The sequence below is a fragment of the Hemibagrus wyckioides genome, linkage group LG08, assembly GCF_019097595.1.
Source record: "Hemibagrus wyckioides isolate EC202008001 linkage group LG08, SWU_Hwy_1.0, whole genome shotgun sequence".
NCBI lineage: Eukaryota > Metazoa > Chordata > Actinopteri > Siluriformes > Bagridae > Hemibagrus > Hemibagrus wyckioides.
Genome location: NC_080717.1, coordinates 11,962,404 through 11,988,009, shown reverse-complemented (window position 1 = coordinate 11,988,009; position 25,606 = coordinate 11,962,404). Strand labels below are relative to the sequence as shown.

The 25,606-nt window shown below is 38.4% G+C and overlaps 1 pseudogene; it reads left to right on the top strand.

The window, feature by feature from the left end:
- LOC131357994 (teneurin-1-like) lies at positions 1 to 25,373 on the top strand (annotated as a pseudogene).
- The last annotated feature ends 233 nt before the right edge of the window (positions 25,374 to 25,606 follow it).

The following is a 25,606-nucleotide window of genomic DNA, read 5'->3' as shown; positions in this document are numbered from 1 at the left end:
TATAATAATGATAATAATAATAATAATAATAATAATAATAACAATAATAATAATAATAATACAATTTAATTAGATGAATTGATTATGTATTTGATTATGTAACTTTTCTGAGTGATTACCCATAATAACCCGGAACACCAATACAGCGACAAAACGACAGCGTGTTGCTGAGGCAGGTGTAAACTGTGTGAAAACACCAGGTGAGTATTTAAATTAACTCATTCATAAAGTATTAGCCAGTCAAATGTATATAAGTCTTATGTATTTATTTTATGCAGATCATCAGATTTCAACCTAATCAAGCTAGTTGAGACACACTGAAGGACATAAGACGCAAAGCCAAAACAAGGAGTAAAGATAAGCTTCTTCAGGCCATTGTAACTTTGGAGATCCCCTCACTGCAAAAAAGAAACTGCAAAAAAACAGATACATTGACCACATTCAGAAAGTTGCTGACAACCAGCTGTGGTTGAGCATAAAGGAGGATCATTTGGCAAATTTATTGTATTGTTACTATTAATTAGTAAATTAACTGCTTGTCCACAACAGCCTATTATTATAACATTCAGTAATAATTTTTTCGACTTGTCTTAGTGGAAAGCTTGTTCAACTTGTCAAACAAACACAAAAATGTAAAAGGTAATATGTAGGTTTTTCTTCTCCACTAGTCAATGCTCAGACATTTTCAATCACTTTGAATAACAGATGGACATGTGAACATTAGACAAACAATTTTTTAAGTATTATATTTAAAATGTACTGTTAGTTATTTATATACTTATTTAATTGGTTATTTATTACTGTTTACAGCACCTTACTGAGGAATCAGCTAAAAGTCCCAACTGCACAATTAGTAATAACATTAGATATTGCCTTAAACCTGTGTTTTCCCTTAATCATTTGATTTTTTTATATTTATATTTTTTTAAATAAAAATCACTAACAGAAATCCTGCTGACATAATTAATAGTTAATTTAAGTATTACACAACTAGTTTTGTGGGCATCCTGTCTGTGTTTAATATTTTAAAATAGGAATGAATAAACTCTCTAATTAATCTATTTTAAGCATTTCTTAGTCTGATTAGTACAATCACCCACGTTTCTTAAGAATATCCATAAACAGCCAAACAGGCTTAAAAGTCAGTAAAGTGACCTTGACACATGTACTATACACATGTACTAATCTAATTCCAATCTACTTTAATCATTAAATAAAAAATTTTATGTTTAATCCTTAAGTTTACTCAGTTAAGTCAAATCTAAGACTATTTGACATTTTTTGACAGTTGCAGAGAGAGGTGTTCAGGCCTAGCAGGCTTAGCTCCTCAATCAGCTGCTGAGGGATGATTGTGTTGAATGCTGAACTGAAGTCTATAACAGCATTCATACGTATGAGTCCTTACAGTCCAGGTGGTGAGGGCCAGATGGAGGGTTGTGGTGATGGCATTGTCTGTGGGGCAGTTAAGCCGATAAACAAACTGCAAGGTTTTGGTTTTTGGTTTTAACTGAAACCATAGACTTAGACTTAGACCATAGACGACTTCTTCATAGTTGTTGTCTTGAGGCACGTTGGGACGACGGAGCCATATATGTGAGGGTATGATAGTGTTTGTGTGAGGGTATGGTTGTTTGTGTGTGAGGGTATTGTTGTGTTTGTGTGATGGTATGATAGTGTGTGTTAGAGTATAGTTGTTTGAGTGCAAGTGTATGATAGTGTATGTATGAGAGTATAGTTGTATGTGTGTAAGGGTATGATAGTGTGTGTGAGGGTATGGTTGTTTGTGTGTGAGATTAGTTGTGTTTGTGTGATGGTATGATAGTGTGTGTTAGAGTATAGTTGTTTTGAGTGCACGTGTATGATAGTGTATGTGTGAGAGTATAGTTGTATGTGTGTAAGGGTATGATAGTGTGTGTGAGGGTATAGTTGTATGTGTGTGTAACTGGGTTAATAATTATAAAATGTCGGATGTGAGTGAACCTCAACCAAAACTTAATTCCTTCATATTTTTCATTTATTGCGTGTTGTGAGTTGTACATGATTTGTTATATTAGGAACCACATATGCAGAATTTTGTATTATGGGGGCACATATTAGTGATACCTCATGTGGCGCAATAACAGCAACATCCATAGAATTACATTTGCCGCTGACGGGGTCAGAAGTATTCTCTCTCACTCTGCTAAAGAGAGCCCTGGTAAGAAGTTTTTAAAATGTATTTAATAAGTTCAGTGTGTTATTTCATGAGATAAATAATTAAGGTTGTAATGTCATGGAAATGAATGTAAATGATTGCAGTTTTTGAGCACTTTACTATGACTGGTATGACTTATTATAATGATATTATGTAGTAAAAATGTTACTTTATATTGGCTTCATTTTTGTTAAATAAATAATGATATGGTTTAATATGTCAATGTGTTTTTGTTCATCTGAGGTTGTATTTACCTAATTATTTTTTTTATTATGACTTGTCACAATTATTTTATGAACAAAAATGATCACTATGCTGTGGCATATAATGGTGTTGTCATGTCCAGTATTCTTGTCTTATTCAAGTCATATTTGTTTTAATCAGCAACCATAAGAGCGTAGCAAAACTGACAGTGCATACACCGATCAGGCATAACATTATGACCACTGACAAGTACGTGAACAACACTGATCTCCTTCATCGTGGAATTAGTGAGTGGGTGGGATATATTAGGCAGCAAGTGAACATTTTGTTGTTAAAGTTAATGTGTTAGAAGCAGGAAAAATAGACAAACGGAAGAATTTGAGCGAGTCTGACAAGAGCCAAATTGTGATGGCTATAGACGACTGGATTAGAGCATCTCCAGAACTGCAGCTCTTGTGGGTGTTCCCGGTCTGCAGTGGTCATTATCTATCAAAAGTGGTCCAAGGAAGGAAAAGTGGTGAATCAGTGACAGGCTCATGGGTGGCTAAGGTGCATTGATGGTGCATAGGTCCACTTCTGGATTATGGCCCTAGCCGTGTTCACTGGAACATTCAGAAGTTTTGAAATCCTTCTGTAACCAATGCCATCAATATGTTTTGCAGCAATAAGATTGTGAAGGTCTTGAGAGAGTTCTTTGCTTTTAGACACCTTTTTATAGGTCATCAGTTGGGACTGACAAGGGGCAGGATTGCTTTCTAATTACTGATTGATTTCAGCTGGTGCCTTGGCTTTCCATGCCTTTTCGCACCTCCCTTTCTTAATGTGTTCAAAAATTTTATCCTGTGTCATTTCATATTAATACACATAATTTATGGACATCTTTGGTTTGATTCTTAGCATGTGTGGATTGCATGGGTTTCACATCTGGTGAAAATTTCATTTCAATAGCACCTTTAGAAATACTGACAAAAATGCTGATGTGTTCAATATTTATTTTACCTGCTGTAGTCAAGATGTCAAATCAAGTCAAGAAGCTTTTATTGTCATTTCAACCACATATAGCTGCCGCAGTACATAGTGAAATGAGACAACGTTTCTCCAGGAGACTGGTGCTACATAAGACAACATAACAACATACAAATTAGGAGGAGTAGCAATAATGGCATTTAAATGTAAGCATTTTTAACATGTTATTGTAACTTTTGACCAGAAGGTGGCGCTTTGTTACATTACATCAGGGCATGGTCCTGAAGATGCCTACGAAGTAACATTCAGAACCACCTTTAGCAACAATAACTTGAAATAATGTAAAGTACAATGATCAACTCAGAACTGATCATTTTAGGAGTTGATATTAAATCATTTTGGAGAAATGTTGGCCCATTCTTCTTTACAACTTTTTTCAGGTCATTGATTTTGATGGCATTTGTTTTTATACAGCTGTCCAAAAATCTTGCGACAGCATGGGGTTGAGGTCTGAACTTGGATATTCCAACATCTTGATTAGTTTTTCTTCTTATCCATTTAGAAGGATTTCCATTTAGATTTGCTGGAATGCTTGAGATCATTGACCTGTTGTATGACACAATTTACAGGCCAGCTTAAGCTGCTTAACAGATAGCCTGATATTTGTCTTAAGAATATACTGGTATAAAGTGGAGTTTATTATTGTCTCAATAGCTTCAAGTTTCCCAGGTCCTGTGGTTGCAAAATAAGCAAATCATTACCTCTCACATCTCTACCACTATGCTTGACAGTTGGTGTAAGGTATTTGTGGTGATGCATTGTCTGGTTTTCAAGGGAAAACATCTTAGGCTCACCAGGCGATAGGATATTCCAGGACTTTTGTGGTTTGTTTAGATGCAATTTTAAAATCTAATTCATGCTGCCATTATTTTTTAAATAAAATATAGTTTTTTATAAATGATGACGACATATCTGTCCCTTTTTCATGGCTCTCAGTCAGAAGTAAACATGTAAATTTTAAAATATGGTGATCACCAATAGTAAATTGCATTTAAAGATTTTATTCCAATTCCACCTCTACATTTGCTCTAATGTAATAACTGGAAAACAACATTAGTGCCATTATTTGAAAGAAGTTTAAAATGGGAAATGAGCTTTCACTTTGATTATTAGCATTATCCACATGTCTTTTGGACATTCTATATAAAGATTATATCAACTCCTTCACTGATATAATCTTTGCTGAGAGTCATGGCAATGTTTTAATATACTCTAAATACATACATTTTTATGTTATTTAGTTAAAATGTACTTATTCTTTCTTAAAGTAGAATGGCAAACTATATTACTGTTAAAACTAAATGTTCGTTCGTTGAGTAAGTGTGATTTCCTGTTACACTGTTGTGTATAAAAAGAAATGCTCAACCAGAGAAAGGGGAAAACCTCCACATCCTGACCTAAAAACTCACTTCATTACTCACATTAACATCCCATACCCACATGAACAAACCCACACAAAGTACAAAGCATGCCATTTGTTCTCCATAAATGAGCTCTTTTGATCAATTCTAACTGAGAATATGGAAATTGAGTCTATAATAAGAAAACTACATTTTTAAATGTGACATGAAATGTTCATTTTTTTATTTTGACATCCTGCTAATTTAGGAATGCATATTAATTTACAAATAGTAGCCTGTGGTGTTGCTTTTCTTTGTCTTGTCTTTAGGATTGAAATTCATTATTAAAAGAAAGAGATGAAAATAAAAATAAAGCATTGCTGTATTTTGTTTAATAACTTCAGCTTTTTGAGAAACAGTTATTTATCTCACATCCAAATGTGTTGCATTTTATTATATAATGCTGAAGACTGGGAATATGCTCAGAATTCAGACAGACCTTAAATACACAAATTAGGCAGGCTCTTAAACATGTGACATGACATGATTAGAAGTTACACAAATCACAATTTGCAATTAAAATTTTTAGTTCATTTTGGTAATATTTAACTTAAACATGTGTTGCCAAAGCTAATTCTGTATGCACTAAGAGATAATTGCGTGAAAAGATTACATAGAATGTGGGAAAGCAATCAATATTGTCAGAAGTTTAAAGAAAAGCTTTTCAAACATAATCAAAGCTTCTTGTCTCCAAAAGCCAAAATGCTTTTACAGCCTCAGAGAACTGCAATAAGTATTGTTCTCTCATTAAAGCCTAAGCATGTGTATCAGAACCAAACAAAGCATGTTGCATGCAGAGGCTTTAGAGTGTTCCACTTTAAGGTAAAGCCTGTTCTGTAAGAAAAAATGATGCAGCATGGGTGCTTAGGAAGAGATTTTATAGAGTGCAACTGGAAGGAAGCAGTTATGTCACATAATTGGTCAGTGCTGGGAGAATGATGAAAAGATGAGGAGACAGCGGAGGCCATATTCACCTTTACTATGAAGCAAAGTGCTTTTTTCATTCATTAGCCATTTGAGAGAGGATAATTTTACCCCAGGCAAGGCACTGGTGGCTCAGTGGTAGGTTTCTCGCCTATCATGTGGAAGGCCTGCGTTCGATTCCCAGCCAGTGCCCGACCCCAGCCACTGGATATAGTGCTGCTCCCAAGCCCAGATAAAAAAAAAAATGGGAGGGGAAGGGCATCTGGTGTAAAACCTGTGCCAAGTTGTTGTGTGGACCAGTTGGTCCGCTGTGGCGACCCCTCACACATGTAGGGAGCTGCCGAAAGACCAACAACAAATTTACCACAGGCAAAGTCAATAGGTTGTACACTGCAACGCTCTTAAATAAAAAAACAAATGTGATGCTACATCAGCAAACTGGGGTTTCACATAGTGGTTTGCATCATCTCTTTCAGTATCTGGAGCCAACTGTCTGCTGTTTTTTTTTTTTTTGTTGTTGTTGTTTTTGTCTTTGCTGTCTCTGTTTTCTGTTGCCATTTTGCTTGAGCCAAATCTTCACAAACCTGTTTATATCAGTTCCATGTTGACCTGGCAGGTATGTGTAAGGGTGTAGCAACACACAGATCTTTCCTTAAAAATCACTGCAAATTTCCTCATTTCTATGACATTCACAAGGGTTTGATCCTACTTGTGAGTGCTTAGAGAGGTAAAAGAGCACTCTCATGGAAAGCTGGATGATTGTAAAGAACTATTTAAAAAATAGTCTCCGGAGATTGTGTAAATCATCATGGTTGAGCAAACAGGTCTATACAGAGACTATGGAAATAACAGCTCAAGGTTACTCATCTTACCCACTTTCTCATCATCCACTAAGTGAAAGAAAACTGCTTGTGCTGTTGCAATGTGTCAATACTGGTTATGGATTTTTATCCAATTCTAAGCATTCATGAATATAATATTACAGATCACATATTCTATTTCCTTGCGTGGCTCTAATCCATTTAGTGTTCTAAATATGTATTTACAATTTATGGTGGAATTAATTTGTTGAAAGTGGCATTTGTTGAGCAGAATGAGTAGCAGAATGGGGCCTAGATCCTCTATCATAAAAGTTCTACTGTCTCCATCTGCAGGAATTACAGTGGACAAGAGGGGCTATGTGTATTTTGTGGATGGAACCACCATTCAGATGATCAATGAGAGAGGTGTGCTGACCACTTTCATTGGCTCCAGTGGCCTCATGTCAACCCAAACACTCAGCTGTGACTCCCACATGGACATCACACAGGTGTGTGCTTGTTACACTTACATCACAGTTTCTGAACAGGTGAAAGTTATTTTTCTCATTATACAGCAAATAGTTATAAGGAGAAATGAACAGATAAATAAAGTATACAATAAATTTTTAAATCACATCTAAACATGTCAAAGATATCAGTTATTGCATCAGTGGAAAATGTCAACATTGTAGTTCACATAAACTCTCAGTACCCTTAGATTGTAAATCTCAGTACACTTAGATTAACAGCAGATGCACAACAGAAGGGTTCCATGTTAACAGTAACGATTGCTTAATGAAGCCTACTGCATCATCTTTTTTTAATCCTTTAGGCAGTCCCAGCAGTCTGAGGTTGTTCTATAGGTTATAGTCCAGCAGATGCACAGCCAGTTATTGAAGCATATCCAGTTGTCATGCATGGTCATTGAGTTCTCTTTGTTTACCTCTTATTATATCAAATTCATAGCACACCTCCTGCACTGTAGTCATGTGAAAGGAGAATTCAGCTCTCATTGCAGCTAATTCATACTTCAAAGCACTTTATAGTCTAGCATTGGTGTTCGCATGTTACCCATGCAAGCTTGAATAGAGGTCATGTCTGACTGGTAGAGTAAAAGAATATCTGATAAATAACTTTTGAAAAGTGATAAATAGTGAAAAATAAGGATAAATCAAATGAAAAAAGGCCCGTAAGTTCAGAGCTCTGTTAGTTTGCTCTCTTATGGTGCATGGTTTTGCTCTGTTAGAGTCCATGGATGTCATGTGATACTTCAGTCTTTTTAAAAAGTGTCATGTTTATTCTTTTGGCATATGTGTCCAAGCTTTTGACTGGTAATGTATCTAGAAATAATGATTGTATTGACTGTTTTAAATTATGTATCCTTAAAGAAATATGATCTGAGAAACATTTTGGATATTTGTTGTTAACAAATAATAAGTAATAGCATTGTCTTTGGTAGACCTTTGTATTCTTGTGTATTAGAAAATGTACAGGGAGACTGAAAAGTGAGCCTCCCAGGAAGCACAAAGTCTTCTAGGTGCTTATCAGAGGGCCAAACCCTGAGTAGCAGTACCAAACAACATGTGATTACTTATAGCTTGCATGGCCCAGTGCTAGCAAAATGGCAAGTCATAACCACTCCCACCACCCTTCCCCGTGGCATTGTGGTTTTGTCACATTTTTTACATTGTTCCTCCATTTGTTCAAATGTAAGATTAAGAAGAAATGGGAAGAAAATGACTGGATTCTGACCTCAATTCTGACCTCAATTCTGACCTCTGAGTACAGCTGGTATTACCAGCATCCACCTCCTTCTAAAGCCTTTAAACTTCAGAAGAAGAAAAAATTCCCTTGGAATTCTATCAGGAAGTGTTTGGTAAAGTCAAAGCCAGTGGTCTACCACCTCATGATCCATAAGACTGTGCCATAGAACTTATGCCAAGAAAAAGACAGAAAAATAGAAGGTAAAAGTGAAGGTAATGTAGTAGTAAGGTAAGGTAATGAAGTAAGTAGTGGTAGTAAAGTAGTGAAGTGCTTTAATATGAAAGCTACTACCTTTGCCATATGTAGTGGATATTTTTTAAGCTGTGACTGTATCGAAGGGCAGAATGTGCTATACATCGGTCTGCCATTTAAATATTGATATTATCCCAACTTTGAATAAGAGCTGTTTTAAAAATCTGAGAGTCAACAAAATAAATGGTCAGTGATTTATTTACCCTCTCCCTTATGTTGTGTCTTTCTCTCTGAGGGTATATTCATATGTTAAAGCTAATGTATAAAATAATTAATTAATTTATTCATTCATTGAAAAAACAATCAACCACACAAAAATTATAACCTATTCTAAAAATGTTTTTTAGTGAAAATGAATGATCCAGTATGTGATGATGAGTTGCTAAAACTCTCAGGCTCCAGAGCTTATATTTAGTTTCACTAGCAGTTTCTAAATTCATCAAGGATGAAACATAACACGCCTTAATCACAGACTGGCTTCTGTGGTTGGATGAGTAGAAGCAGAGAAGGGGATGGCAGGCATATGAGCATAATGTCTTGTCAAAACATTAATGAATTATTTATTACCTAATGCAAGGGCAGACACCTGTGGAGAGGGGGTAACTAAACAAACATCACAGAGCCTCACAAACATATGCATGCAGCACACAGCCTGTAATCTCACCAGGTAGCCATTCTTGCAGATCTGCAAGAGCCTGGCTCCAAATTAGTCTCTGATTAACATCTGTTCCAAGCCTTACTGACCTAACTACTGACCCATGCTAATTTTTCTTTCCCGATTGATAGTGAGGACTAGTTAGTAACACCAGTGGTAGAGAATGTATGTAACAGTTGTATCTTAGATGCCACATTTGAAAGGGCTTTATTTTGAAGTGCTAGTTTATATTCTTTTATTATTATAATAATAATAATAATTATTATTATTATTATTATTATTATTCACAACACAGAACAAAACATTGACAGTTGGTAAAGTGCCACATGAATAATGATTAACAGAACATGTTTTTTCTTGTTTTTTTTTGTTTTTTTTACTGAATTTAGTTCATTTCTAGAAGTGCTTTCTTACCTCCAAGAAGGAACTGCTTTACCTATTTTGCACTGTATCAGGGGGCAGGAACCACATGTTGCCATGGAGGTTCTAATAAATATTTGCATTCACCCTGCCATGTAGCTGTATAAGAGGCCCAACTCCTGCAGAGAAAACATCCCCCAAAGCAATGACACTTTCACCATGTTGTGTGGACAGAGAACTGGTCCAAAGTTCAGTTTTGGTGATTATACCAAGTTCAAGTAATTTATTTGGGTCAAAGGGGAAACATTATGTTCACCGTCAAACTGCAAGAAAACTGAACCCAAAGTGTAAAGAAGTCAATGAAAGGTGGAGGAGGAAGTATCATGCTTTTGAGATGTTTTCTGCATCATGAGTTGGGCCTCTTATACAGCTACATGGCAGGGTGAATGCAAATGTTTTTCGGTACCTCTTTCATTTTTAAGCAAAACAATACCCGCATCACACTGCAAAATGGGAAAGCAGTTCCTTGAAGCTAAGAAATCACTTCTAGAAAGCAACTAATGTCAGTGAAAAAGATAGAAATTGAGATAATGAAATGGCTATCCCATAGTCCTGATCTAAACCTGACCTAAATCTGGAAAATATTTACAACAAAGTTATTGCTAAGAAACCCACTACAGTTACTGACCTGTAATAATTTTCTGACTAATTTAATCTGAATTTTGACATACTGTTGCAACATACTGTTCCAATATGTTTGTTTCACATTTTATCAATACAGGTGCAACTGGAATGGCCAACAGACCTGGCTATTAATCCCACAGATAATTCCCTTTACATCCTGGACAACAACATTGTGTTGCGGGTGTCACAGAGCCTGAAGGTGTGCATTGCAGCTGGCCGGCCAATGCACTACCAAGTCTCAGGACTTGATCACTCTCTGCTCAACAAATTGGCTGTTCATTCCACTGTAGAGGCAGCTAAAGCCATCACTGTGTCACACCAGGGCTTCCTGTACATTGCTGAGACAGATGATCGAAAGATAAACCGCATACAGCAAGTTACCACCAATGGTGAGATATCTCTGGTGGCTGGAGCTCCATCCGACTGTGACTGCAAAATTGACCCCACCTGTGACTACTTTTCTGGTGAGTGGAACATTAAAACACATGAGCCTGGGGAAAACACATGAACCTTGGGTACAATAATAGACAAGAACATCCAGGACTGTATCCAGAACTGCTTGAAAATTTACATAGTTATTTAGGTAAGGAGAGTTCTCAGGAAAGTAGTCAGGGCTTATAGATGTGGTTAACTCGGTTTTTATGGTGTCCTAGAAATTACTGGATGTGCTTCTGTATGCTGTCATCGAAACACCAAATCCAGAGTCCGACTCCTTTTCCCAGACTGTATCTCTGACTACAAACATGGCTACCATGGACTCCATTCCAGGTTATATGCTCAAGTTCACCTGATTACAAATCTGGACTCCATTGCACAACATAAGCATGCTCGCAAAACTGGCACTTTGTAAAGTATTCATTCAGCTCTCTTCATGCATCTGTCATTCCAAGCCTTTGTTTCAGGCTTGCTTAGTTTGGTTATGATACTTATTTGTTTTCTTATTCCCTAATCATGGTTACCTGAATACCTGTTTTTACAGTGCTTAAATATTTGCCTAATTCTGGACTCTGACCTCAATTCTGACCTCTGAGTACAGCTGGTATAACCAGCATCCACCTCCATCTAAAGCCTTTAAACCTCAGAAGAAGTAAAAATTCCCTTGGAATTCTAAGAATATCAGGAAGTGTTCGTTAAAGTCAAAGACAGTGGTCTACCACCTCATGATCCATAAGATTGTGCCATAGAACTCATGCCAAGGATCATGCCCCCCAGGAATCTTTATCAGTTGAGATAAAGTGTTTTGAAATGCTGGTCAGAGACTTCATCACCTCTTTGTTACCTGATACTCTGAACCCATTACAGTATACATACCATCCCAATCACTGATTAACTGATGCCATCACACACCGCCTACCCACAGTCCTGAGATATGTAAATGTTAAATGCTAAAACGTACCACTAAGTTGGAGAACCTAGGGCATGGCCCGTCCCTGTATCAGTGGATTTCCAACTTTGTGCCTGGACATGGATTGTCTCACCCTCAAAATGAGTCCCCCCAGGATTGTGTTCTAATCCCCCTGCTGTACTCATTGGACATTTATTACTATGTGGCTATTTCCAACTCTACAATCTTTGTCAAGTTTGCTGACAACACTGCTGTGATGGGCTTGGTCTTTGCTAATTTTGAGATTTAACCCAAAATATAATGTGAAAGCAACTCATGAGCCTCTTAAGGCAAATAATGGAATGTACTTAAATGGCTCAGTCAGCTGACCTCAACTTAAGTGAGCATGCTTTCAATTACGAAGACAAAACTGGTAAGGTAAAACACCAACAAACAAGCATCAACAAATGAGCCAGTTGCAGTAAAGGACTTGCAAAGCATCTCACTGGAGGAAACTCAGCATTTGAAGATGTACATGAGTTCAAGACATTAAGCCATCAATGAAGGAAAATGATTTGCATTCAAATATTACAAATAATCCATATGTGAAACATTTGAATTATATATATATCAGCCTATACATTTGCCTATCAGCCTATATTTGCAAAAGTTTCCCTCTACCAAAACTCTGACTCTGAAGCATGAACTCACTAGACCTCTGATGCGTGCTTGCTCTAGTATCTGGCACCAACACTTCAGTAGCAGAGCCTCTGTAAGTTGCCAGTTGGTACACATTATTCTGCCACTGCCATTAGGAAATACAGTTGCAATGTGTATCTACAACAATGAGTAGGTAGGTGATATGTTTCAAAATAACATGTAAGACCCCAAATTGTCTCAGCAGAACATTTCTGAGAGCATGTGAAAAATCTCTACCCCTGCAATTGGAAATACCCAGCCTTCGATATAATGTAAAAGAAAATGTGATTTTTCAGACTAGGCCACCTTTTCTATTGCACCATGGTCCTTTTCAGATGGTCATATGCTTTCAGTGGTGGTCACTCTGAGTGGTCTGCAGCCACACAGAACTTGGATCACTTTTGGTAGGTACTAAACACTGCATACTGGTAACACCCCCCAAAAAACCTGTCTCATCCAGTCACCTAACCTTCAAATTTTATTCCTTTTCACTGATCTGATAGGCTTGCAACTTTTCACTGTTACCAACACATCAACTTTGACTGTTCACTTGCTGCATAATATTTCCTGCAACCAATGTTATTTACACCACATGTCAGTGGATTTCATGTCATGATTGCTTGGTGTATATAGAAAGGAAAAAGTTGAGATGTCTTACCTATAATCCATCTGGTTGAGAATACATCTGGTTGAGATGTTTTTGCTTATAATGTATTGAACTTGTCTGTGACTATATTGAGCTACAAACTTGACACAACAGTTGTCATGTTCTAACATATTAGACGAATATATGATCAGTTCAGTGGCAGCAAACTTTTGGGTGAGTGAGAGGCCTGCCAACAGCACGGTAATCAATTCAAAATAAATAGGATGTTCACTGTTTTAAAACATATGCCCCTTGTTTTAAAAAACAAAAATAATGTTGTAGATTTTTCTATATAGCCTTTGTTAACTTATGAAAGTGACAGTATACTAGGAATAGGTTACCAGTAGCTACTGAACCCCTTCTAAAAGTAATTAATTCTTCTCTAAGCACTGGCTATGTGCCTAAATCCTTTAAGCTAGCAGTTATAAAACCCTTGATTAAAAAACCGGACCTCGACCCCTGTCAGCTGTCTAACTATAGACCAATATCAAACCTGCCCTTTATCTCCAAGATCCTAGAAAAGGCTGTAGCACAGCAGTTATGTTTATACCTGCATAGAAATAACATTTATGAAATGTATCAGTCAGGATTTAGGCCTCATCATAGCACAGAGACAGCACTGGTTAAAGTGGTCAATGATCTGTTACTGGCTTCTGATCAGGGTTGTGTCTCCCTACTGGTGCTACTTTATCTTAGTGCAGCTTTTAACACCATTGACCACACTGTTCTACTTGATACACTAGAACATGTTGTTGGTGTTAAAGGAACAGCCCTCTCCTGGCTCAGGTCTTATTTGACTGACCATTATCAGTTTGTAGATCTAGATGGTGACTTCTCCATGCATACCAAGGTTATGTTCGGTGTTCCACAAGGTTCTGTCTTAGGCCCACTGCTTTTCTCCCTATATATGTTACCCCTTGGTGCAATTATTCGTAAACATGGTATTAGCTTCCACTGTTATACAGATGATACACAGCTATATGTTTCAGCTAAATCAGATGAGAGACACCAGCTTATTAAGATAGAAGAATGTGTAAAAGACATTAGACATTGGATGGCCACTAACTTCCTCCTGCTTAATTCAGACAAGACAGAGGTGCTTTTACTAGGACCACAGGCAGTTAGAAGTGAGCTTTCTGATTACAGAGTAATGGTGGATGGTCTTTGGTTTCATCTTGTCCAGCAGTAAAAGATCTTGGTGTGATTATTGATTCTGGTCTTTCATTCGAAGCTCATGTAGATAATATCACTAGGGTAGCCTTCTTCCATCTTAGGAATATTGCTAAGATAAGAAATATGTTGTCGCTTCATGATGCAGAAAAATTAGTTCATGCTTTTGTTACCTCTAGGTTGGATTATTGTTATGTCTTACTGTCTGGATGTTCCAGTAGGAGCATACACAAGCTCCAGTTAGTCCAGAATGCAGCAGCTAGAGTCCTAACTAGAACCAGAAGATATGAGCACATCACTCCTATTTTAGCCACACTACATTGGCTCCCAGTCAAATTTCGCATTGATTATAAAATACTGTTACTGACCTATAAAGCACTAAATGGTCTCGCACCACAGTACCTGAGCGATTTTTTAGTCTTTTATGATCCACCACGCCTACTCCGATCAAAGGGTGCTGGTTACTTGGTAGTACCTCAAGTAGCAAAGGCTACAGCAGGGGGCAGAGCTTTCTCTTTCAAAGCCCCAAAGTTATGGAACAGCCTTCCAATTAGTGTTCAGGATTCAGACACAGTCTCAATGTTTAAGTCTAGGCTGAAGACACATTTGTTTAGTCAAGCTTTTAATGTATAGTTTTCTTAGGTAAAGGAGCAGATCTGGAAGGTTCATGGTCATAGAGTGTTTGGTGTACTGGGATGTGTTGGATGCTGTCATCTTACCACCCTCGCAAGTTGCTCAGGTTCGCTGACTGTGAAGAGGTTGGATGTTTTTTGTCCCGGGAAGCCTTCATGTCTGTGACCTTCTGGCTCTCCCTTTTAGTTATGCTGTCATAGCTAGTCTTGCCGGAGTCCCTGCCTGCACTTTACACATAATTCTACATTGTCTTTAAGCATCACGTGATCAGAAACTTAATATCTTTCTCTTTCTCTCTCTACCTTCTCTGTCGAGCTATACACCCCACTCCTGAGCTCCCAGTGTTTGCCAGTTTCCAGGGCGACCGCTGCCCTACCCCTGGTCGGAGTCTCACCGCTTGATGGTGCCCACTGATGCTGTGGAGGGATCTGTGTGGACCAGGAGACAGCCATGGACAGAGCCACTTGGGGACTTTCACACCATCACAGATATGCCATTTCATCTGTCAGCCCGTGACAGCAAAGAACTAGTGTTTATAATGACCTTAGAAACTACAGTGACCTAATAGTTCATCATGGGTCATTGATTGCTGTTGTAGAAAGGACATTAATCAGCTACAGTTACATTATTTTCTGTTTAGTGTCACCCAAATGAGGATGGGTTGCCTTCTGAGCCTGGTTTCTCTCAAGGTTCCCAGGGAGTTTTTCCTTGCCACCGTTGCCACAGGCTTGCTCATTAGGGATAAAATAGTCTAATTATAGAATTTAATAATTTATCCTTATTTTGAGTTAATTAGTTATTTTTTATTTTTTATTATTATTTTTCATTTTCCCCTCCCCTTTCTGTTTTCTTCTTTTGTAAAGCTGCTTTGAGACAATGTTCATTGTAAAAGGCACTATACAAAATAAACTGAATTGAATTGAATTGAATTGAACAGGTCAATGTGCTGATATTTGGATACTACAATAAAATGTTCTGCTTCCCCTGACCTGATCAAACGCACCTAAACCAGTAGGGCAGAACAAATGTTTTTCTCCTAGGTGTTTAGTATATTTCTCATGCAAAGCAGAAATTGTGATAAATGATCTTTTTTTTCTTTCTTTTTCTTTTATTTAAATACCTTTTTAACCATGAATGAATAGTTAGCTTTACACAATTTTGCCACAGGTGATGGCAGCTATGCCTGTGATGCCCATTTAAAAGCACCCTCTTCATTACCAGTTGTGCCCAATGGCACAATCTACACTGCTGACCTGGGAAATATCCAGATCTGCTCCATTAGTACTAACTGGCTGTAGCCAACTGCAGCTGGAATGTATGAGATCATCTCACCAGTGGACCGGGAGGTTTACTTATTCAGCCATAATGGCACACAGCTTCACACTAAACATCTGATCACTGGTGATTTCCTGTACAACTTTATCTATTCAGCTGATTGGCACCTAAGTGCTGTGGTCAGTAGGGCTGGCAGCACATTCCATGTGCAGCATGATTCCAAAGGTATACCTCTTTGGCTAGTGGCACCCAGAGGTCAGGTGTACTGGCTCACCATCAGCAACAGCCACTTCCTCAAGAGAGTCTCTGCTCAAGACCATGGCATCACCCAACTCACTTACCATGGCAACACCAGCCTCCTAGCAACAAAGACTGACGAAAATGGATGGGCCAATGTATATGAGTAAGGCTCACCTTTTTGTATAATAATTCCATTTTGTGTTTTAGCATTGCCTACATTTAGAAAAGTTGTCTTTAAAAGAGATGTTGAGTGCATGCATTTGGTTTGGCTTCCCTTAATCAGAATATAGCTCTTAGACAATTCACAGTATTTCAGAGTGCTGTCCTCCACTTTGAGTGTCAGCGTAAGTTATCAGTGCTTTTGTTATCTTTAACTTAAATTACTTCAAGAAACCTGTCAGAAACCTTGCTGCAGTTTACACTGGTACTACCTGCTTTTTGATTTATGATTGACAGCCATTCCAACAGAAATCCTGAAACAGAAATTCAGCTCAAACTTTTGGGAAAATGTGTTTTATTAAAAAAATACCTTACAATATGTGTCCACAGTCCTTAATGAAAAGTTTCCATTTGCCCTTTTGTGTTACATAAATCAGATCTATGCTGCAGTGACTTTGCTGAGAAAGGCTTTTTGTATGTTCAGGTACAACAGTGAAGGACAGGTCATTAATATCACCTTTCCGACTGCAGAAGTCATCAGTTTCCAAAACAACATGGAGAAGTCAGTCCATGTAGAAGTAGAAAACTCTGAAAACTTTATTACCATCACTAACTTTTCTTCCTCTGACACCATTTTCACATTTCACCAAGGTATGACAGCCATAAGTTGTCATGTATAATTTTACTGTTGACTCCTCAAATCTATATTTATATATATTATATATTATCTTCATGCTTTTTGACTTCTCTGTATATGCCTTGAAAAACTACTGGAAAAAGACCCCCCAATAGTCAGTATCCAGTTAGAACACGTTTTCTTAAAATTTCACTTAAAAGGTTTTAGTGAACAATTTATAGCATTAACTGATAATAATAATAATATGTTTTAAGAAGAATGACTTCTACCAAGAAGTAATCTGCTGAAATTTTATATAAATACTGTTATATAAATACTGATCCAAATTTACACTGTATTGAACATATATACATATTGAACATTAATTCTTTGCTGAACTGCCTGTGAGAAAATTTTGCAGAGGTGTGAAGCAACAGACCTCACAAACTAAAAGCAAGCTCAACAGGAAACATTTTTTCATACATTTCTGTATGCCAGCACAATGTTTGTAGTGCTTTCTCTTTCAAACATGAAAATGTGATTTTGCTTTGTGAAAATAGATAAAGAGAATCTTTGTTTGCAAAACAGAAGCAACACCTTAACCCTGTTCATGTATTGCACAAAACTTGTTTTCACACATTAACCACTCCTTGTTGCAGACCATGCACTGAGCATGTATAGTGTGAACATCAGTGGCTCTTTCCATGTGACTTTCTCCAATGGCATGGATGTGACACTTGTTACTGAGCCAAATTGGGAGTTGGGATGGTCAACCCAGCAATGAGCATGTGCAACATCACACTTCCCAGCGAGCACAGTTCGAGTCTGGTTGAGTGAAGACAGCAGCAAAAGCATTCAAAGACCAACACCTACGGGTTGTGTTTCGGGTATGTGTCATCAGTTACCCAAAATCTGTCCATGGGGGAAAGGCTTCGAAAAATTGAAAACATTTCCTTCAAAATGTCTGTTTTTCAGGTTACTCCAATTTAAATTATGTTAGATTGATGAAATACTAAAGAACTATTTCAATATTGATGTCCCATTTGTGAGTGGATATTAATTGACAAGTGACGAAGAAGGTTCATCAATGATTTTCCATTTAAATGAAGGGAATAAATAGCACGTCAGCTAGTTCCACTTGTGGTGAATGGAAAGAATGAGTAACTGGAAATGGAAATACCTTTTTTTCTATTTATGCTTTTCTTGGTTATGATACAAGCTTTTAGTCAGTAACATCAATCTATACAATCTCTGTGGTTTTGTCCCTCACCCTTTTGTTGTGTTTATTATCAGGCTCATAACAGAAATTTGCTGTCCATAGACTTTGACCAAAAAACACGTATGGGCAAGATCTATGATGATCATGGCAAAGTAAAAATTTAAATGTGGGTGTTTTCTTTTTTTGGTCTGTAGTATGATAATTAACAGTTGATAAGTTTTTTGATAGAGTGCATCAGCATTATTCTATAATAAATCCCTTTGAAAAACCTATATTAAAATGAAAAAAAAAAAAAAAACTTTTTGCCTCTAAAGAACCATTCATTAATCATTTATTATTTCTATCAAGAACCAGTTATTCATATTTGTGGAAGTTTTAGAAGCAGAACTTTATCCTCCATATCTAACAACAAACCAACCACAGAAGGAAATTAATGTTCCTATATTCCTAACACTTATGTTGTTTCTTTCATTTGTCCATAGTCTGTTATGCTCCAGTTACATAGCCAACGCAGATACATTTTTGAATATGACCAAACAGATCGGCTTCTGGCTGTAACAACGCCCAGCATGGTACGTCACAGCCTGCAGTCCATGCTGTTAGTGGGCTACTACAGAAATATCTATAGTCCTCCAGACAGCAAAGCCCACATCATTCAGGACTTCACCCGTGACAGGCTTTTGCTCTGGACACTCCCCAATCTGGGCTCAGGTCGCCGTGTCCTTTACAAATACACAAAGCAGGCTCATCTGTCTGAGATCATCTATGACACCACACTGGAATGTTTACCTATGATGACTTTTCAGGAATGATTAAAGCTATCCACGTTATGCACAATGGCTTTGTATGCACAATCAGATACAGGAAAACAAGTGTGTGTTCCTTTATTTATGCAAAGCATTCATATACATTGATAAATACCAAATAAAATACATTTATTTTGCATGTTTATTGCTTCAATTGCAACTCCACATAACATGAATTTCTTTATTTTTTTCCCCATAATATCCATTATGAAAAAACTGGTCACACCAGATTGTAATAGCATCTTTATTATAAAAACAACACTAACACTATTTCATCTGTACTGTCTCTAAGAAAAATTACTTGCCTAACATTTAAGTGAATAGACTATGATAATTAATTGGCCATTGGAATGGCATGACCTCTTTTCATGACTGCTCCGAACACACTTTCTTTGTTTTTGTTTATTTTCTGCACTCTGGACCTACACAATGGACATTATTACATATGACAGAGACACTCTTATTTCTATTGGTTTACAATCTACTCACCTACTGCCGTTTTTAAACCCGGACTCATGCTGGCCGAGTAAGATTCTGAGGAACAAAGGACGTGACCTGAAGCGGCGACCGAGGGGCAAACGAGCCGGGGCCAGGAACAGGCTTAGAGCACACGCACACCGGGCTCCGCTGCCTAGCATCCTGATAGCCAATGTCCAGTCTCTGGAAATCAAGCTCGATGACCTTAGGGCCAGGGTAAAGTTCCAGAGCGACATTCGGGACAACAACCTTCTCTGCTTCACCGAGACATGGCTGAACCCAGCGATACCGGACCATGCCATCCAGCTGGCCGAATTCTTCTCGGTTCACTGCATGGACAGAACAAAGGAGTCGGGGAAGACAAGAGGAGGTGGAGTATGTCTGATGGTAAACAACAGCTGGTGCAACAGCGCGAGCATTTCACCTCTTTCACGCTCCTGCTCACTCAACCTGGAACTGCTTACCATCAAATGTCGCCCTTTCTACCTTTCTACCAGACACGGACACTGCTTTATGGGAGCTGCATGGAGCTCTCACCCTTCACCAGTCACAACACCATGACGCTGCGCTCCTTGTGGCAGGGGACTTTAACTGTGCTAACCTCAAACATGGAGCACCAAACTTTCACCAACATATCACCTGCCCCACCAGGGGTGGAAGAACACTGACCACTATAAAGCACAGCCACGTCCACCATTTGGGAAATCAGACGATGCTTCTTCCTCATGTCTAGATATAAACAACGGCTAAATCAAGAAGACCAGGTTCAGCAGGAAGTCACGCGCTGGACGGACCAATCAGTGGCCACTCTACAAGATGCTCTGGATGACGCAGACTGGGACATGTTTAGGCGCAGCTCTGATGATGTCAGCATGTTTATGGAAGCGGTTGTGGGATTTATCAGGAAACTAGCGGGTGATACAGTTCACAAAGCTATCATAAGAACGCTTCCCAATCAGAAGCCATGGGTGGATAAATCCGTCCGCAATGCCCTGAGATCCTGCTCTGCTGCGTACAACACGGGGCTCGCCAGTGGAAACATGGACAACAACCAATAAGCCTGCATCCTACAGTGTTCACAGAGTGGTGAAGGAGGCAAAGTGAGCGAAGACCAAAGGCAGTATGGGTGGGCAACTATGTCTCACCCTCACCCACCCTCAGCACTGGAGCCCCCCAGGGTTGTGTTCTGAGCCCCCTGCTGTACTCACTGTACACCTGCAACTGTGTGGACACTTCCAGCTCCACCAGTCTCATCAAGTTTGTGGATGATACTGTGGTGGTGGGCCTGATCTCCAACAATGATGAGATGGCCTACCTAGAGGAGATTAAAAACCTGGAGACATGGTGCCAGGACAACAATCTCCTCCTGAACATCAGCAAGACTAAGGAACTGATAGTTGACTTCAGCACAAAGCAGGAGATTGGCCCCTCACTATAAATGGGACCCCAGTGGAGAGAGTAGACAGTTTCCGGTGTCACATTAACACCCTGGTGAAGAAGGCCCGGCAGCGTCTATACCATCTCAGATGCCTAAAGGACTTTAAACTGCCCTCAAAAGTGCTAAAGACATTCTACACCTGCACCATTGAGAGCATCCTGATGGGAAGCATCACAGCCTGGTTTGGAAACAGCACCAAGCAGGACAGGCAGGCTCTCCAGAGGGTGGTGCGATCAGTTGAGCATACCATCCGCACCAAGCTTCCTGACCTGGAGACTATATACAGAAAGCTGTGCTGGACCAAGTCCAGGAAGATAATGAAGAACCTCAGCCATCCCAACAATGGACTCTTCTCTCTGTTGTATATACAGTATAATAGTATGTTTGTATATGCATATCCTTATTGTATTTTCATAACCTATCATATTTTTCATTTTTCTACTGTTAGTTTTTTTCCTATTTTTCTATTTTTTATCTATATCCCTATATTTTCATGTCTACACACTTAAGTTTATTCTTCTTCCTTCAAAACAAAGGACAGTCGTAAAAAAGCATTTCACTACATGTCTTACTGTGTATGATTTTGTATGTGATCAATAAAATTTTAATTTGAATTTAGTTAAATAGTTAATGCTAATTGACATTTTAAGCAAAATCTAAATGGAAGGTAAAACAATGTAAATTAATGTTTTATGTTTATAAGGCATGTTGTTTTTTCATGAGAATTGATGTTACCGATGAGTTGAGGGCTGTAGCTTTGTCAGAATTAAGAAGTTCTCCATTAAATCAGAGTGAAGAGAATATTATGTTAATAAAATTGTGTCGATATTATGACCATCATTTGCTATGTATAGAATTTAAACATGATTTAAACTAAATTTAATTTTTTCCAGGGCCTCTAGTTGGATGTCAGATCTTCCAATTCAGCAAGGAGGGCTTGGTAAATGCTCGCTTTGACTACAGCTATAACAGTTTTCGTGTAACCAGCATGCAAGCTATGATCAATGAGACTCCTCTCCCCATTGATCTTTACCGTTATGTGGATGTATCTGGACACCTCAAACAATTTGGATAGTTCAGTGTTATATATTATGATCTTAATCAGGTCATCTTTACACATTCCATGAAGCACACCATGATATTGAATGCCTGTGGACGTTCAGTATGAGATCCTCAAATTGCCTATTGGATGACAATAGACTATGACAATATGAGTTGCACTGTTTGCGAAATCCAGGTTGGTGTGGAAGGCAACATAACACGATATTCATATGAATATGATGCTGACAGCCAGCTTCAGAATGTACTGATGAATGAACGCCCCAAGTGGCGTTACAGTTATGACCTCAATGGTAACATCAACCTCATGAGGCATGGCACCAGCGCTAGGCTCATGCCACTTCGTTATGATCTCCGTGACCGCATGGGTGAAATTCAATACAAAATGAAATGGATGATGATGGATTTCTCTGCATGAGGGGAGACAACATCTTTGACTACAACTCCAACGGGCTCCTTATACATGTCTACAATAAGGTTTCAAAGGAAAGCGTCCAGTACTGCCATGATGGCCTCAGCAGGCGTGTTGCCTGCAAGTACAGCACTGGGCACCACCTGCAGTTTTTCTATGCAGCTCTTGATAATCCCACCAGAGTAACGCATATGTATAACCACAGTAGTTAAGAAATCACCTCCCATGATTATGACCTTCAAGGTCACATCATTGCTATGGAGCTAAGCAGCAATGAGGAGTAGTATGTGGCTTGTGACAATACTGGCACTCCAAGGTAGGTGGACAACACCAGACTACAACTTGTGGAAAAGCTCAGTGCCAACCTAAAGCCATTCAATCTCTACACCTTTAAAAACAATTGCCTAGTGGGAGATATTGAGGAGTTCACTCAATTCACTTCAGGTAAAGTAGAATTTCTAAAATTCCTAAAATATCATACAGACTTATATTATTTATAGTAGTAACCAGTTCTATAAGTGAATAATAAAGGCCCCAAATTTATTTTCCAGTGGGATAACAACCCCAAACATACAGCCAATGTCATTGAGAACTATCTTCACCATAGAAAAGAACAAGGAGTCCTGGAAGTGATGGTTTCGCACCCACAGAGCCCTGATCTCAACATCGTCAAGTCTGTCTGGGATTACATGAAGAGACAGGAGGGTTTGAGGCAGGCTACATCCACAGAAGATCTGTGGTTAGTTCTCCAAGATGTTTGGAACAACCTACCTTCCAAGTTCATTTGAAAACTGTATAGAAGTGTATCTAGAAGAACTGATGCTGTTTTACTGGTCACACCAAATATTGATTTGATTTGGATTTCTCTTCTGTTCCTTTATTTTCCATTTTTGCTGATGGCACTGCTGTACATCCGATGTCAAGGGGAAGTAAGCATTCATCTGCTGCATTAAGTTTCCTTGACCGACCACTGCGTCTACAGTCCTCAACAATGCCCGTTCGTCTGTGCTTCTTCAAAATAGCTTGAACAGCACATCTTGAAACCCCAGTCAGCTTTGAAACCTTTGCCTGGGAGAGACCTTGCTGATGCTGGTTGTCTTCCACAACCTCACCTGTTAGAATTTTAGGGTTCACTCAGAGAAGAAGACTGAGTCTCTACTGATATCAGGAAAGCTTTTTACCAAAGAACCACATAGCAAAACTCCTAAAACTCCTATTTATACAGGAGAAAGTTGTAATATTCAAGATGTCAACAAAAACAGATGTGGTGGTTGACATGTTTCTTGGCCGTTTGGCCAGTTTATTATGAAAATGGTTATCCAAATTCTAGAAGAAGAAACTGTCAGCAAGTGTCTGTGTTTAGCTCATGTTCATCAAAACAGAACAGAAAGAATTTCTAGGACAAGGATAAGATGAGGTAATGAATTAAATGGTATCACACAGTCAGCACAGGGTAGAGCGTGCAGAGATATTAAAAATATATCCATGCTCTCTTAGGTCCCTACGGGTAGTAGCAGAGTTTGGCTGTTCCTCACCCAGGTTTAAGCCTCCTACACAGCTTTTTCTGTTTCAGTCAGTGACTGTTTCAACCTATATATGAAATTGATGATTATTAGCACTTGCTTGGTATAATTACTTGGTATAATAACTCTTTGTGCTATGTACAAAGTGTGTAAGTGTAAGAAATAGATCCAAGATGGCAGTGCAGCAGTAGCACACTGTGGCAACTCTGGATCCAAAATGATGCAATTCAAAATTTTTAGCCAAATTGGGTAACAGGTTTTTAACCCATGGTGCTGTTTACAAATTGCATAATGGTCAACACATGCTGTATAGTAGTCTGTGATATTTTATGTATGTGTCCTGTAGTACTGTATTGTACAGTTAAAGATTGGTAAAAAATGCTTTGTCTTTTTCCAACGCTGTTCAATCCAAAACACTCTCTGACCAACCACCACTTCGAAGCTAATGAGATTGATTATTATGTTTGATGTGAAATTTAACTGAAGCTATTGTGTATGTGCATGATTTTATGCATTGTCCTGCTAGCACATGATTGATTGATAATGAATGATTAAGGTCCTGATAAAATGGCAGATAAGAATATATTTTTAATATTTTTGTGTCAGTTTAAAATCTTTCTTCATGAATCTATTGTGTTCTTTGCAAATAAGTGTTAATTCATGTTTTTATACATATTACTATATTATTAGAGGAATACATGAATAATTATTCATTTTAACATCATAGAAAATGTGATTGCATGTGTGTTAGTTTTATGTTGTTAGAGCTTTGTGTGTACTTTGGGCAAATCTATTGATTTTTTTATGATTATATTACAAATTTAGGTCAGTGGTCTCTTCTTCTGCTCCTAGGTTGTTCTGGGTATTCAATGTGAGCTACAGAGGCAATTAAGAGCCTTCATCTCCTTAGAAAGGTTACCAATGTCTCAGTCCATCAGCTGCCTGCACCAACAATTGGCCCAGACACCTCTTATCTCAACTCTCCCCACCATCTTTGGCAAGGGCATAAAATTCTCCATAATCAACTAGTGAGGATCGTCAGCGACTAGGCAACTAGAGGAGGAACTTGTAATAAGCGGTACAGGGGGACGTGTCCTGGAGAATGGTGTCAGTGTCACTGTGACACAGATGACATCAATAGTGGGTGGCAAGACCAGGCGTCTGGCCGACATTTAACTCCAGACTGGGATGCTAGGCCTGAACGTGCGTTATGGCGCCTCAGCCAATGAAGCCAGAGAAGCTGGTAAAGGAGAGAGCAGTGGAGCAGGCTTGGGCACGGGAACAAAGCAAACTTCTTAATAATGAGGGTGGCAGCTGAACTTGGACTGAATCTGAGAAGCAGCAACTGCTTTCTATTGGGAAGGTGTCCGGTTATGATGGCTATTTTGTACTGTCAGTAGAACAGCATCCCTAACAACATTCATTTCACGAGGCAAAGAGAAACAGGCCGAAGGTAACAGTGGTACAAATTATTCCTTTTGGCCCTTTCACCACAGGTTGCCTCTTTCTAGATTAATCAAACAATTTATATTATTACATAAAATGAGATTTGCACAAACAAGTCTCATCCACCTTTAATAGAGGCAGATTGTGGTATTTTGTTATTGTTCTGGGTGGAGTTTCTATGTGTTACAAGCATTTAGCTTA